Raw genomic sequence first — 15,834 nt, 5'->3', positions numbered from 1 at the left:
TCCCCCTTTCACTATATTGCTGGTGGGTGTTTTTTTTTTTCATATCTGACAAAGCTCCGTGCTTTAATATGACGAGGCTATGTTTTCTTTATTTGCCAGCCAGTAGTGGGTCGTTCAGAAATGGAGACGTGAAAAACATCGCGATACCTAAGTGGTCCAGACCTAAACCACCAGGTGAGTAGGCCTACTGAACTTGTTCTTTTACACATAAAAATATCTACTGATATCTATTTCAATGGTTTACACTGTCAATCCAGAGCGATTGTACATTTACTTCGAGCATGGTGGTAGTCTGGTACTGGGAACTGAAGAACTGTAGATCGAGAGAAACTAGTGTATACATTACAATCCTTAGTGTTGACCTGAAGCTGATCTATACTCCTCCATACCATGACCATCGCGAATCACCGTAATAAACGAACCAGACTAATGAGGACGGTAGTGTGCTATAAGACAACTTTTCCAGCTATCAAGGTTTGTTTTAAGTGCACGCCAATGTGAACACGGGTTTTTTCCGTCCCATCCGAACGGTTAGACGCTCTTTCTTGCCAAGCCCCATACTGACTGCGGGAAACAACACTGGAGCATCTCGAGAAAGTTTAGCGACCCACAAGGAGCAAACCCGAGAATTGGTTTGTAAGTCAGTGCCTTGGTTACTGAACCATCGCGGCTCTCAGTATAGAATGAAAGACCTATCAAAATAACATTGGTTGATGTATGTATTAAGTGTTTAAATCCTTTAATTTGAAGGCAAGAATGGATATAAGTACTTTGAAGGACCTGCGCCCTCCAAGACCAATAACAGGAAACAACAGAGCAATCATAATCCACGAAAGACCACCAAAAGAAAGAAAAAGGTGCATGTGGAAATTTCCCGCAGAAAACCCCCCAAAAAGAGACCTACACCAAAGAAAAAAGTAATTAACACCAAAAAACCTACACCAAAGAAAAAAGTAATTAACACCAAAAAAATAATTAACATCAAAAAACCTACACCAAAACAAAAAGTAATTAACACCAAAAAACCTACACGAAAAAATAGAGTAATTAACAAAGTAGCAGTAAAAAAAACAGACGCAACAATTAAAAACGGTAGGTTCAAAACATAACAGTATTTACAGAATTATCGCCCTTGTCTTTAAAATCTAGTAGTTATTGATAAATTATTTTAACAGAGTTTTGTCATTTTGTGGCTAAATGATTATATAATGATTTTCTGATTAACTTCGATCATGCGATTGCTAAAATTAATCATGGACAGTTTTGTTGATGTCCAACTCTAGTTTTATATAAAAATGACATTTATTGCGGTATCAATAATTGTGACCGGTTTTGTTTTTTTTACAGATAAATCAACACCAAAAGTTGATAAAAGTAATGAAGGAGGTGATAATATCTTGGGGCTTGTCTTAGGTGGTATAGGTGTACCTGTCGCAATAGTTGGCATACTTGCTGCTGTCGTGTAAGTTATTCTCCTTTACAAATACTTTAATATTTCTACCCAGGCTGGGGGATCACGTTGGCTAAGTGGGTAAGACACTGGCTCGCTAGCCTGGAGGTCGGGTGTTCTATCCCTGCATTGGCCGAGAAAGTTCATCCAGATTTTCCGGCGTGGTTTCCCCTTGTCAGTGATGCAGAACGGTGGGCCTGACAAAGACAGCTGTCTAGTCGCTCGGATGGGACGAAAAACCGAGGTCCCGTGTACACATTGGCGTGCACGTAAAAGATCCCTTGGCAGTTGGAATTCGATATATCAGTAGGCCGTAGCGCCGCTGCCCGGGCAAAATTTCCCTCATAGCACACTGTATGGCATATGCTCTTCTTCATTAGCCCAGTTTAGGAGCAGAACAGTAGGACGTTAAACCCCATTTCATTTCATTTCATTTCTATCCAGGTCGAACTGAGTAACGGTTACTATAGTATTTGTTTTTCCTCGCTTCTTAAAGAGAGTTGCTCCCCTTAGTCCAGGACGCGTTTATAAAAATACAAGCGTTTCTGCTGCGTGAAGACTATTTCAGATATCAAATCTTGGTTACAGTTACACATCTATCGTTGCAATGATATCTGGAACGTGTTTAATCAGTTTTATTACATATTATGTGATAATGGCGGACACCAATATTGTCCTTTAAATGAAAAATACAATCTATGACTACGAATTTATTTGCCCCCTATTGTATTACCAATATTATTATTTGATTTTTAAATGGTTCTCTGTGTTAAAATTATATTTGGAATGTATTTAACCTTTAACACATGTGATAACGACTGACACCAATATTGTCCTTTAAAAGATGCATCGCGCAAAAGCTAAATCTTCCTATTGGCTGCAGGTCTTTTTTACTGGATTCAATGAATATTAAATAAAATGTTATTTAGATTTGTATTCACACGACAAGCCCATCGGATCGACCAGATATTGAATGGATTAGAACACTCGCGCCATTTAATAATTTAAAGTTAAAATACATGTAGATGATCGATAATTTGTTTATTGTCGTTACAATGGTACTTGATAATCGATAATCTATTTATTTAGACTCGATTGTCTACGATAATCAGCAATAAGCTTATACGTTAGATCTTGTCAATAATACCAACATTCACAACTTCGCTCAGAATAAAGTAATCTGACTGAATTTTCAATATATTCATTTCTCATTATCTATTTTTAAACTAGTATAGCAAGAACGACCATCTGTTAAATAATGTCATTGTTTGTACAATACTTGGACGACATAATCTATATATTCATTACTTTCTTTCTTTTCAACTTGATTCAAATATTTATTATTTTTGTAGTCTCTTTTACTACAGTACAACTCAGTTTTGCTCCTCATCACCTGCGGGGATTATAGGTCAGGCCAAAATAAAATGTTCATGACATTGCGCATAACTATTTGTTCACATAATATACAGTTTGCGCAATTACTTGGGAAAATCGTCAATTGAGAATGAATTCTGCATTCTTTAACCCCAACCCGCTGGCTTAAAGATACATTATGAGAGATTAGATATAAAGAGCTGGTAGTTCCCACTATACTATAATAGTTAAAAACTAGATAATGTAAAGGGAATTTTCTGAAAATTTCAGTCAGATTGATCCACCGTGAACGGAGTATTTAGCGATTGTATTTTGGGCCTAGCCTCGATCATCATTACTTAAGTCGGTACGATAAAAAACATAGTCTCGATTATCCATTTTTTGATTTAATCAGAAGCAGCAGACCGGGTTCTAATCCAGTAAATATCGCAGGTTAGCGATGCCATCGAGAGTTGATTATGGTCTGGATAAGTTAATTAATGTCTAATTAAGAATTTAGATAACATTTCAGATCTAAAAAAAGACCTGCTGTTGCCAGATTTAATGTATGTTTAAGGACCCGTCCCCCCTCAACCAATCGCAAGTCTACAAAAATCTCCGTATGACCTTGAAACTGTAACACAATTAGACGCTATTTGGCCAAGAAGGGACAATATGAGCTATAATGATTGCGTCGACTTCTTTTGAACCTGTTAGTGGATTAGATCTATTTGATAAAGCCAACTTCAAGTTTGGTCAAAGGTCACGAGATGTAAACAGAGCTAGCTCTAATCCCAGCCCTGGATCTAGCTCCAAATGCTTACACTAACCCTAACCTACAATCTCGCCAACAATCACGTGCCCTAACATTATTTACATCCCAGCGACCACGATGAAAATTGAGCTGTCCTTAAGAAATAGATTTAGCCCCTCGAGTGACATAATCGTTTTCTCTGTTTTTCAGGAAATTTAAAAAGATGCAAGAAGTAAGTAAAGTAGGAAAGAAAATTACTTTTATCTCACACTACGGACTAAGATATGAATTAGTTTACACAAACCAATGTCCATCACAGGGGCGGATCTAGGAATTTTGAAAGGGGGGGGGGGGGTGCCGCAAATTAAGGGCACTGACCGCGGAGACGGGGCACGCCATTTCAAGAGCTATTTGGCTGATATTTTCGTCTAAGTTAGTAAGTAAACGTTCGGAAATCGTTGAAAAAGAGCCTTAAAATCGAGCAAAAAAGCAAGTTGAACATTGCGACTCGAAAATTGTCAAGGCGAGCGAGTTATTGTTAAAATGGTATATTTCAGTCCTTAAATACGGAATATATAAAGTTGGTACATGATGGGAAAAACATAGGCGTAGGAGCTCAAAGTAATTCAGGGGGGCATAAGAGAAAATTGCCCGAAATCAATACCGTTTTTTCGGGCATACGTATCATAAGAGAGCTTCGGGCATATTTTCGGGCATGCAGTGGACAAGAAAAAGACGAGAAAATACTTTTCGGGCAGTGTGGATCTCATAGAAATAAGTTAGTTATATTTTTTTCTCTAAACGTTAATAGAAAAAAAAGGTCGTCGAATTTTTCATTGCCCGAAAATAATTTTTTTTTTTTTTTTTTGGGGGGGGGGGGGGCATCCCCCCCTGCCCCCCCCCCCCCCCGGCTCCTACGCCTATGGGAAAAAAGACGAATCTATTCCCTGGCCACTTTACTTGGCTAGTAACTTGTACTGTGTACTGTCCACACATGAAACAATGTTATATCAAGTTGCACTCATGCGCGTCAGTGATGGGCATGAGTGCATACGCCGCCGATTCCACAAGATGCTATCATTGATGTCTGTCTATAGTCACTCTATAGGATTAGGGCACCGTCAGCTAAACAACAAGAATTGGTTTGAAAGTGGAAACATTAATTAGACCAGACTGGTGTGTTTGAGTCGATGGTTTGAGTCATTTGGGATCCCTGCAACGGGTTGGGAACGGACATATTCGGGTCTGAGAAAAGGCACTTTCAGCAGTAAAAAAGGGCATTGTCGAAAATGGGAGGGGGGGGGGGGCCTCGCGCCCCATCCCCTTTGGTTGGATCCGCCTATGCGTCAGTCAATTGGTGCTAAATTTTCGTTTAAATATCTAACCTTTCGAAAAATGGTAAATTATTTTAGATACACGGGTGTGGCTCGATGAAACTTGATATAAAATTGATTTCATAATTTTTGGCTTTCTTTCATATTTGTCCTGCTACTAGCCGACTATTACACAGTTCACAATTCTACTGAATAATTTTACGGTTTTAAGAAGGACGTTTGACTAAGCATCTCTAGCTCCGGTACATATACCGCAATGCGTGGTAAAGACTAGAGAGACATAATCGAAACAAAGCTAAATTAATATAAACATTAATATAAATATTGTATGATACACCACACATAAGTAAACAAGATGGCCTTCTTTCTGATCTGTTCTATTCCACTAGCCCCTGAGTCCATTAACGGGACAGAGACATCGTCAAATTATCCGCCCTTGATAATTGTGCTATTTTTATCGACCAATCAAAACATTCGAAGGGAAGTAGCTACCATTTTATGGCAACAAAATCGAGTGTACAGATTGCTGTATGTATGTAAACTGTCAAATTATCCACCTTTGATTGTGCTATTTTTATCGACTAATCAAAAAATTGGAAGGGAAGTAACTTAAACTAGCATTTTATTGCAAATAAATCGAGCTTACAGATTGTTGTTTTGAGATGAAAGTAAACGATGGCGCTAAGAATGGTATGTAAACTATTTTTGATTGGTTCATAGAATCAACCTACGTGCAATAAAATTATCAAGGACAAATAATTTGAATTCGTGAAAATACCCTGAATGGACCCAGGGGTTAGTGGAGTAGAAGGGATGGGGGATAAAGACCTCTTACATCTCTAGGGAGCCGCGGTGGCCCAGTGAGTACGTAAGAAGTTGACTCACTAACCAAAAAGTCCCGGGTTGGCCGCGAACGTTCCTCGAGATTTTTCTGTGTTTGCTGCCAGTCGTGTAGGATAGTTTCGAGTTCTTCATTAGCCCAGTCGGTGCCGTAAAATAGGACGTTAAACACAATTTAATTTTATTTTATTTCTTCAGTAGATAGCAGAATAATTAAATCATGATTAATATCTGTGTGTGTGTTTGATGGATTCGATATTTCACAATAACATATTGGTTTATTTTTAAAAATTATATGAGTTTCTCATATTTATGCGAGTTGACCATGCGGGCTGCACAACGAAGCATAACGACAATACGAATCGTGTACCAGAATGCGTTTCAGCGCCATTTGCAACAAAGGACTCGAAGAACGAGGCTAGACATCTTCCACAAGTCATGTCAAACAGAGACGCCATATTCCTATCTGGAGAGCACGAGCACTAAATACTACCGGTGTAGTCTGGAATACACATACACTAGATATTGCCATTCGATTGAGACTTCTGGCGTATTTCGCCGAAAATAACCGATTTGAAATTTCAGTGAAAACGGAAACGATTGAATGTAAATCAGTTTATATACATTCATATTACATTATTAGATGCGTTACGACCCATTTGTGTCAATTTCTAGGTCCCAAATATTAGCGATTTAGCTCCTTTAAATACAAGGTGCCCTACTTTATTTGAATAAAATATTTATTTCATATAATTTAACGATTTAAAATGCCCGCCTTTCTCACATTTTTGAGTACCATGCAGTTTTCGGCATATAATCAAGGTGGTATAATATGCAAATAAGGCCATTTATGAATATCGATGAGACAGTTACTTTATTCATTTTTTCCAGGAAGGTGAAAAGAAAGGAAAGAAGGGAAAAAAGGGAAAGAAAGGAAAGAACGTAAAGAAAGTAAAGAAAAGAAAGAAATCAAAAAAGACTAACGATGACGATGATGACGACGATGATGACGATGATTGAATGGAAATCTGTGCTGATCGTGGAAATATTTGTTTAATAATAAATATTAAAATAAATAATATGGGTCCTAATCTTTATCACTAGAGTCCCTTTGAATTAGAGCGATTGTTTGTTTTACGCTTACTTTATTATGTGGTCGTATGTTGTCGTCACGCTGTCGATCCATGGCACAATATCCCATGAATACTCCACGGACTACCAGCATTTTTTGTTGGGATTGGTCATAAATTGGTCATTTCAGTATTGCATTTTTTGGAGTTATCACCCTTTAACGCAACTATACGATAGGATAGGGGGACGTGGGACTTAAACGTCCATTGAACGTAAAATATGTCATTTTGGGACTAACATAATATGGTTCAATTTTATTTCAATTAATCGATTGCGCGTAGGGATCTTTAGCAGCGGGAGGACCCGGAGAAACCCCAAGAGGTTGGACAGACGACCCTACTCATCGTTACGTACAGGCGGGGGAATTGAAACCATGCTTCTTGACTCAAAAGCAAACCTTATGATCTAAAGCGCATGCATTATACCATTCACCCACCCAACCCCCTAATACGATAAAGGACAAAGCATACAGAACAAAGTCATCAGTGGAATTTAAAAAAAAAATATGCTTAAATAGATCGTTGTGGCATACGGAGGAACCCTTTCGAAATCCAAAATACAATATTTTAATTAATCTTTTAGGTAAAATTATTATTGTTAAAGCTCTCGGTTGAATATTTTAAAATTTGGTGAGGTGCTTTCGGAAAAACGAAATTATAAGAACGCGATACAGGACAAACTAGGTGACATTGGTATTTTGGACACAAGGAATCAAGGATAAAACTAATCAAAATTCAGACTATTTCCATGGTATATTTCGCACATAATATATCCCATTTTATGATTAAAGTTATCGATGGCAGTTTGAAAAATTGTTCATTGTTCATTTCTTTTTTTGTAACATTTCGTTTCCAAACTTGTTAGCTGGTCGTAAGAATGAACCATCTCGGCAATAATAGTCCTGCCTCGTTTATTTGCCGAGTTACTAAGCAACATTATTTACTTTCTTTAATAATATTGCGTTCATAACATTTTCAATAATTCATCATTTTACATCCAGTAATTTCGTATAAGCATTACCAAATCACGCAGAATAAATGATTTATTAGTCCGAGCCCAGTAATAAAACCAATAAGTAAATCTCTCAGTTATTGAGGAGTAATACTGAATGGTAATGAAGAGCGGTGTTTGGTATAAATCTTTGAAGTTTCTGATTAAAATAATGAACAACACTATCCTATCTGTTTTTACTGTCGCCTAGGGCAACATAAACTATATTTAAACCCATATATACCACAATACGCATGCTCACTTGTCAGTTCCGCGAAGAAATAATGATGGAGCAGTGATGAAGAAAAGCACGTGATTGACGTATTTATGTCCCATGATTTTTCTCCCAACATTCTAACAATGGACTTGATTGACTTTTGACAGGTTGTTTTCCCGCCAATAGTCACATTATCGTCTAATAAATCTGAAATGATGAATTATTCGTAATGATAAAAATCTAAGAATCACGTAGGCACACAGACCTTGCAATGTAGTCTAAATTTCAGTTCCATTTTATTACATAGCCGCCTCAAAATCAACAAGTCATGTCTTGCATCTGGCTACCGGAAAACCAAAGCGGATCTACAGACTATTTACTTTCATTTTAAAACAACATGGAAGTTTCTGGGTTGATAAAAATAAGATTGATCATTTATTCGGGTATGAATTGTCTGTATGTCATTCGGCTATATTTTTCCAATTTTATGCATGAATGTTTAATGCGATTCGAGGTTTTATAAATTTTAGGCTATTAATATGAAAACCTCTTTGGATAAAAAAGGAGATAGCATAGCTGATACTATACAGGTGACATTTGCCCGAACAGAGACGCGTTTCCGCCTACTTTTGATCGTGTTCCAACTATCAAGGGCTCTTTTACATGCACGCCAATGCCAACAAATACACGGTTAGGCCTCGATTTCCGTCCCATTCCAACGACTAAACCTTTTTTTCCATGACAGGGGAAAACCGGACTGGAAAATCCCGATTGACTTTCTTGGCCAACATCGGGATCGCTTACATGGGATGTAAAAATATTTGTCAGTGGTCAAATAAATAAAGAAACGTGTTATTGAGCTGGAAATGAAATGAAATGGGGTTTAACGTCCTACTGTTTTGCTCCTAAACTGGGCTAATGAAGACGGGCATACGCCATACAGTGTGCTATGAGGGAAATTTTGCCCGGGCATCGGCGCTACGGCCTACTCTTATATCGAATTCAAACTGCCAAGGGATCGTTTACGTGCACGCCAATTTGTACACGGGACCTCGGTTTTCCGTTCCATCCGAACGACAAGGGGAAACCTCGACGGAAAATCTGGATGAACTTTCTCGGCCAATGCAGGGATCGAACACCCGACCTCCAGGTTAGCGAGCCAGCGTCTTACCCACTTGGTCGGATGCGACGGTTGCATCCGACGGTTGTATGGATTGATTGTATCGTGTAAACGCCGCTTAAAAATGGATTCTACGGTCGTCACACTATCTCTACACCTCACTGCTGAAAATCAACCTCTTACCTCTAACAGTTCTGACACGGACACTATTGTTTGTTGGGTAAAAATGGAACATTATTCATATTGCCAATCAGATAATTAGACCACCGCTTAGGATTATTAGTACGGTTACACTGAAATTAGTGTCTGTCTGTCGGCGACAGTTTGACACATGACACTGGCACGGTTGAAGGCTTTGCCTATTTTGACTGAAACGTTGTCTTGGCTAAGAAGGGAGATAATGCAGGATTTAATCCCTTGTCTTCCCGAAACATTGTAAAAGTAAAGTAGTCTTAAGCACCCCTTAAACTTGTCAGCATTCAGACATATATGGGAGGAGAGATAGCCTATTATAAGTAGATCATTCGTTTCTTTTTAAACGTTTATTTGTTTGTTGTTGTTGGGTTTTTGGGGTTTTTTTTTAAAATGAATAACCAATTAAAGAGGCGACATATTAGTAATATCGCAGTGATTTTTTTTTTTTAACATAAATGTTTTATTCCATATATCCATATATCACTTCAATCATTAAGGCTTAAGGCTTGCGTTTGTTATTTACAACCAAGAGAATTATATAGAAAAATAAAAGTGGGTTCGCGGTGTCTTCGTGGGCAAGGAGCGGATTCGATAACCTGGCGATCCCGAGTTCCCCATGTTGGCCATGAATGTTCTTTGGGATTTTCCGGCGTGGTTCTCCTCGTGTCAGTGGTGCATATGACAGTCTGAATACAAAATTTCCCTCGTAGCACTTTGCATGGCGTATGCCAGTCTTCATTATCCCGGTAGGTGCAGAACAGTAGGATGTTAAATCCCATTTCATTTCATTTCAGTATATAATACAAATGTGGTCGCCGCCCTATTTACAGAAAGGATTCTTGTAACTTGCTTTGTATAAAGGTCAAAGAAATAATCTGAATGAATTTAATCTCGTGGTATTTAACGACCGTGGAATGTAAAATCACAGATAGATATTATTATAAATAAATAGTTTTAACCTCCAATGATGAGCGGAGGAGAATTTCAAGAGTATTAACGATATCATCAGAAGAAACAAAGTTAACCCGTGTTATATTATAACATAGATCAATCGAGATTATCTTGTTGAAAATTATCTTATATCAAATGTCAAACATCCAACATAAAATGTGACAGATGAAAGATAGTAGGGGCTCACTTTACGTATTCACCTGTGGGGCGGCGAACATCAAAGAGAATCTCAGGTGAGAGAAAAGGGATTATATATCAATATCGTTTAGTTGAAGAAAACATGAAATCATTTAATTATGATGTTTAGAAAGAGGGGACAACACGTTCGATTATCAAGTATCGTGTTTACCCCCCTTCCCTTCTCACCCCGATAAAATAAAAACCTTTGATGATAAGGACAAGTGAAAATAGGTAGGAATAAGTATTTTGTATACAATTAAATATATATCATAACAATGTGTGTGGTATTGTGTAGGTGTGTGTACCATGAAATTGACTTAATAGACTGGTTGTACCCATATCCCCCGTTAGGATGATTAAAACTCGGATGTCCGGTATGGAATGGGGATTCATCTCTCGTAAAGCGAAATTAAAGCTCCCTTTTAAATTCACAAGTTTTAAGATAATGGGAGCTATCATTAAACTAGCAAAATATATTATCTCCCAAAGAGATATGCATTTGACAAGAGCACAAACCAATTTTTTCAGGTGTAAATTTTGCGGACTGGGTTGGGTAGTCTTGTGGCTTAACACGTTACGAGCATTAGATCATAAGATCTGTTATTGAGTCAAGTGGTTTGGTTTCGATTCAACGATTGTACATGACAATTATAAGGAGTATAGGGTCATCTGTGAAACCCCATGGGTTTTCTCCGGGTCCTCCCACTGCAAAAGATCTCTACGAGCAAGCGAATTATGGAAATAAAATTAGGTCATCTCTAAGTCCCCAAATGACCTAGTTTGTATGTAGTGTGATGTTAAACCCCCATGTCACTCTTTATTTCTGGGGGTTGGATGGCCGAATGGTTAGCACGAGCGCCCTGTATCATAAGGTCTGTCACTGAGTCAACTGGCGTGATTTCGATTCCCCGGTGGTACGTGACCAGGAGTAGGGTCGCATGTCCAACCTCGTGGGTTTTCTCCGGGTCCTCCGATTTCCTCCCACTGCCAAAGACACCTACACGCAAGCGAATTATTGAAATAAAATTGAACCATGTGTTAGTCCCGAAATGACCTAGTTTATTTCTACTAACGTTCATAAGTTCATCTTAACAACGGGGGGTTGGATGGCTGAATGGTTAGCGTGCGCGCGCTGTATCATAAAGTCTGTCATTGAGTTTTAATTGCAGGTATCAACATCTATCCAAATAAAACAATATGAGCTTTGCCGAGTACATTATACCATATATTTGGCTTGACCCTATTGGTTTTTGCAACTGTTGATAGCCGAATTGTTAGCGCGTGCGCGTTGTATCATAAGGTCTATCATTGATTCAACTGGCGTGGTTTCGAATCCCCGGTTGTACGTAGCAAGGAGTAGGGTCGCCTGTCCAACCTCGTGGGTTTTCTCCGGGTCCTCCGGTTTCCTCCCACTGCTAAAGACCCCTACGCGCAAGCGAATTATGTAAATAAAATTAAACCATATGTTAGTCCCGAAATGACCTTGTTTATGTCGAGTGGACTTTAAACCCCATTTCTCTCTCTCTCACTCTCATCTTAACAACTGGAACATCACGAACTATTTTACCATATTATAGTAGTTCAGTGAGGATGGTGCCGACTCATTAACCAGGAGTCACAGGGTTCGATCCCGGTGGTGTCCGTGAAAGTTTCATGGGATTTTCCAGCCTGGTTTCCTGTCACTGGTACAAGAAGGGGGTCTGGCAGGGAAAATGTGTCTAGTCGTTCCCATGGGACGAAAAGATTTAGCCTCACCTGTGCACACGTTTACCCCATGGCACACAACATGGCATATGCCCGTCTTCATTAACCGAGTTGGTGAAAAAGATTGGACGTTAAACTTCATTTTATTTCAAAAAATATTTTACTATGTGTCCTTAATCCCCGTGAGTGGACTACATCTAGAACCAGCAATATATGAATACAACCTATCTGATAAAAATGTCTCTCACTCGTCACAATAATATAAGTTATCTATGATAAGGGTGAATATTTGAACGTAGGATTTGGTTTAATGTTATGATAAATGTTATTGTACCACGTTCAACTGGTAAATAATGTATGAAATATAGGAGAGAGTGTGAATAATGTGATAGAACTTGGTGGTATGATAGAATTAATAGAAATGTAAATAAAAGATAAGATTGTTGGTGTGAATTGTCGGATCTGACAATAATAATATTGATGATACCTTCAAGAGCAATCAGAACCCATTGTTGATTTGATTGTTTTAAGAGCTGTCCACTGACTGCTGGCAGCACCGTTTCTTTGAAAATGGCAAAACTAACTTCTGGATGTGACCGCGGATCTTTGTGGGAAATAATTCCAATTTCGTGGAATTCCTCTGACAACTCATCTCCACTAATTTTAATTTTATTTGAAAAGAACCTGCAATATATTTGCTTATTCAAGAGCCATGAATCTTTTTTTGCCACCCATCTATATCTGAAATATGAAAGGTGACCGAGCCGGGATGTCTGTGATCTTCAGCATCAAACCATACAGAGTTATAATTTCAAACTAATTTTAAATAAAGATAGAGGAACACAGAACCATAGCATAGGACTAAATAACGAGATTTATCTTCAAATGCTCAATGATAGAAAACCTTGTACTTAAACAACCAACAAATCACTCCCCAGGGCCCCGTATATCAAAGACAATAACAGGTTGCTATGGACGCCAGGGAATAAGATAGAAAGCTGTTGGGTTTAATTGTAACTGGGAACAATTACAAGCACGACAGAGATCGACAAGTGTTAAATTTTTCTTATTTTGGTTTTCAGATTACAGGTCAGATTAACAGCTTGGGGCGCGAAAAGGCATGATGCAGTCCCCATTGACAAGTCATTTACCATGAAGTTCGTTCAGTAAAACTGTGTTAAATACTGGTTCATCGAGACTAATTGATTTATTCACATTTAACGGTAGATGAACGGTGCAATGGTTACAATAATTCTAACGTGTTTGTGTAGAATTAGAGATAGGAGTAGAGATTAGAATCTGTTAATGATATAGCTGAGTAAACCATGGACCTTATGATACTATTATAGTGAAATGAAATGGGGTTTAACGTCCTACTGTTCTGTTATGTGGGAAATTTTACCAGGACAGCGGCGCTAAGGCCTACTTCTTATATCGAATTCCGACTATCAAAGGATCTTTTACGTGCACGCCAGTGTGTACACCGGACCTCGGTTTTTCGTACCCTCCGAACGACTAGACAGCTGTCCTACTCAGGCACTCCATTCTGCACCACTGACAAGGGGAAACCACATCGAAAAATCGCGATGAACTTTCTCAGCCAACACCGGCAGCAAACCCGAAACCTCTGGCCTAGCGAGGCAGCGTCTTACTCGCTTAGCTACCGTGGCTCCCAAAAATACTATTATAAGGTCCATGAGTATACCGACAGAATGAGAGATTAATAATATTTATATGTTTTCCTTTATTTTACAACCTTTAAATAAAGTGTAATAAACAATAACTATCATCAATTTACTTAGATCTTTTTTTTTCTTTATTTCATGTTTATAATAAAATAAATGTAGACCATTAAATACCGAAACTATTTAATCCTTGTCAAATTGGAATATTGAATTTCACTTAAACCATAATTTGTCTATTTCTTATGAAATCGCTGGCTCGCTAGCCTAGGGGTCGGGTGTTCGATCCTTGCATTGGCTGAGAAAAGAAAGTTCATCCAGATTTTCCGGCGTGGTTCCCCCTTGTCAGTGATGCATAACGGAGGGTCTGACAATGACAGACGTCTAGTCATTCGGATGGGACGAAAATCCGAGGTCCCGTGTACACATTGGCGTGCACGTAAAAGATCTCTTGACAATTGGAATTCGATATAAGAGTAGGCCGTAGTGCCGCTGTCCTGGCAGAACAGTAGGGCGTTAAACCCCATTTCATTTCATTTCTTATGAAATCGTTTAAGCATTAGATATGTGTAGAATATCTATGACATATCTTTCCTTGTCGGTAACTTTTTGTAATAATGTAGGCGCTATTGGTCATAAATCCATCTTATCGGGGATTAGTAGGACAGTTCAGTTCTTTACAATGAACCATTTTGTTATGCGCCAATAATGTCCCATCTTCACACTGCATAATTGAAAATGTCTTTGGTAAGAATTCCAGTGTTCAAATAGGTTTTATGAGTTTATTGCCAATGAAATAATTGCAGGCTATTTGAAAATATGATCAAATTCATTGTTATAAGTGTCTAAGTGTCAAAAAGATAAGATTTTGATAATTGAAGTAAAAACTGTGTAATAATATGTATTGATGACGTGTTAATATGGATGTGCAATAAATCTATGATATACGCCGGTTTCTATAACCGATAATATAATCTATAGAGATAAATAGACTATTTTAAACCACAGATGTAAATTCCTTTCTAGAAAGATAAAACCAATAAACAACCAATAAAGCTCTATTTATTAAATCCACGACCGATCTTTCCTATTATTAAATTAACTTATCATTGAAGAGTACAGCAATAAAATGATCACCACGTCATCAGAACATGTGGTGATGTAATAAGAACAATAACTCAATGTATTTAGATACAATATGTTATAGAATTTACATACATTATATATCAATAAACCTTGGCGGAATTCTTTGATCTCCCCTCGCAGGCTCATTTGATCCATCACTACACATCGTTGCCTTGTTAATAAGTCGAAAGTTTTCGATGTCCATTTTCCAACCCGTTTTCATTGTGTCTCTATTATTATTTAATTGGTTTTGACTAATTGCTCGTATTTATCTTCCCCTTAAATTACCGATTACATAACACCGCCAGAGGGAGTTAGATCTCGGATCATGATCTGCTCTGATCAACTGTAAAAGTGAAATCTGGGAAAATTTGTTCAATTTAAGTGAAGTCGCGACACCCTCTTGTTTTCGCCACATTTTATAAGAAAAGAAACTGTTTGATCCCATTTTCTTCTAAAATAACATTGACGAGATTTTACGAGGGATCCCCTGGGTCGGCCATATTGGATATAAGGGGCATTCCGTGTGAACAGTAAGACAGGGGTTTATTAGTAGGGTCCAGTAGAGGGGGAACCCCGCTGTTTATTAACTAAATACGGAACATCAAACTATTAAATGTTTGAGAGGAGGGGATAAAATTAAATCAAGCGACATTGATGACCCTTAACCTTTCTCTTTATCCTTAATGATGGCGGAATACGAAACATCTGTGTGGTCCGTCATTTCCTTTTATATTCGGCAGTATATTTTTTTTTTGAAAAAAAAAAAAATAATAATAAATATAGTTGTAATCAAAATATGCATTTG

General features: G+C 38.0%; 1 long non-coding RNA gene across 1 annotated transcript; it reads left to right on the top strand.

The window, feature by feature from the left end:
* Positions 1-982: 982 nt before the first annotated feature.
* LOC130013046 (uncharacterized) lies at positions 983-6,756 on the top strand. The gene is made up of 4 exons (XR_008788329.1): positions 983-1,092; positions 1,348-1,462; positions 3,768-3,789; positions 6,623-6,756. It is a non-coding gene; the product is annotated as an uncharacterized LOC130013046 (long non-coding RNA).
* Positions 6,757-15,834: the final 9,078 nt, after the last annotated feature.

Source organism: Patella vulgata, chromosome 5 (assembly GCF_932274485.2).
Source record: "Patella vulgata chromosome 5, xgPatVulg1.2, whole genome shotgun sequence".
Classification (NCBI taxonomy): Eukaryota; Metazoa; Mollusca; class Gastropoda; family Patellidae; genus Patella; species Patella vulgata.
The sequence above is the reverse complement of the archived record's forward strand: the minus strand, read 5'-3'. Positions and strand labels throughout refer to the sequence as shown.